The 875-nt window shown below is 42.2% G+C and overlaps 1 long non-coding RNA gene across 1 annotated transcript in view; it reads left to right on the top strand.

Annotated features, from left to right (window-relative positions):
• The first annotated feature begins 259 nt into the window (after positions 1 to 259).
• Positions 260 to 875, top strand: part of LOC106537039 (uncharacterized) — a 2200-nt gene continuing 1584 nt past the window's right edge. Inside the window, exon 1 of the long non-coding RNA XR_001312598.1 lies at positions 260 to 360. This is a non-coding gene — a long non-coding RNA (uncharacterized LOC106537039). The remainder of the gene's footprint in view (positions 361 to 875) is intronic.

The raw sequence follows: 875 nt of genomic DNA, 5'->3' as shown, positions 1-875 counted from the left end.
TCTGGAGGTTTTGTGCCTTTTTTTTTGCCATTTATATATTTAAATGTTCAGCTCATTAAAGAGACGAGTGCTATGACTTTTTGACTTTTGTGACTTTTATACAGTGGATAAAAGTGTTTGGCTGCGAGGTTCAGCCCATWGAGTGAAGGGGAGACCTCTCAGCCTGGACCAGACTGACACTCGGTCTCGTCCATTTTCTTGAACTTATCAAAGCCACACCGAGCAATTTTTGTTTTGAAACTTCCGTGGCAGACGTTTTTGATTTTTGAGACGGATACAGAGAAGCCTCGTCTCTGATCTTCGATTGAAAGCAGGCCAGGAGACGCTGGAAAAGTAACGTAGACTGGGAGGTTCAACTGGGTGAGGATCTGAGAGTTCGTCACTAACTGGAGCATCTTCCCTCCGACTTGAATCGTGGTGGGTGACTGACTCTGTCCTCGGTCAAGGTGGTGATCCGTTACTAAGTGTACCTGTTTCTGGCTGGATTCATTGAGAGACACATGCCCTCTGGTAAAATCCACATTATTTAAGGATAAAGAAAAAAACTAGTCCTCTTCTTCATCCTTTATTTACTCTAAATCAGAGATTCTTAAGCTATGGGCCGCAGCCCAAATGTGGGCCGTGAGCGCCACCTTGAGGGCCTCAAAAGAACAACAGTTTTAAACTTTGGGCCACAGAGGGCCGTGGGACCACATTGATTTAGAATAAGGTGTAATACACTTTCTCACCACTAGTATCAGTAGTGCACCACTCAGATGTTTAACAACTTTTTTAATATGTAGAAGAAGAACCTTAGAAACCTGCTGAGAATGGAAACTTATTTTAAATGAAAAGTAGAAACAAAAATGAAAGTAACTCATCAAAAACACCAAAGT

Source organism: Austrofundulus limnaeus, unplaced genomic scaffold, assembly GCF_001266775.1.
Source record: "Austrofundulus limnaeus strain Quisiro unplaced genomic scaffold, Austrofundulus_limnaeus-1.0 Scaffold2101, whole genome shotgun sequence".
NCBI lineage: Eukaryota > Metazoa > Chordata > Actinopteri > Cyprinodontiformes > Rivulidae > Austrofundulus > Austrofundulus limnaeus.
The sequence above is the reverse complement of the archived record's forward strand: the minus strand, read 5'-3'. Positions and strand labels throughout refer to the sequence as shown.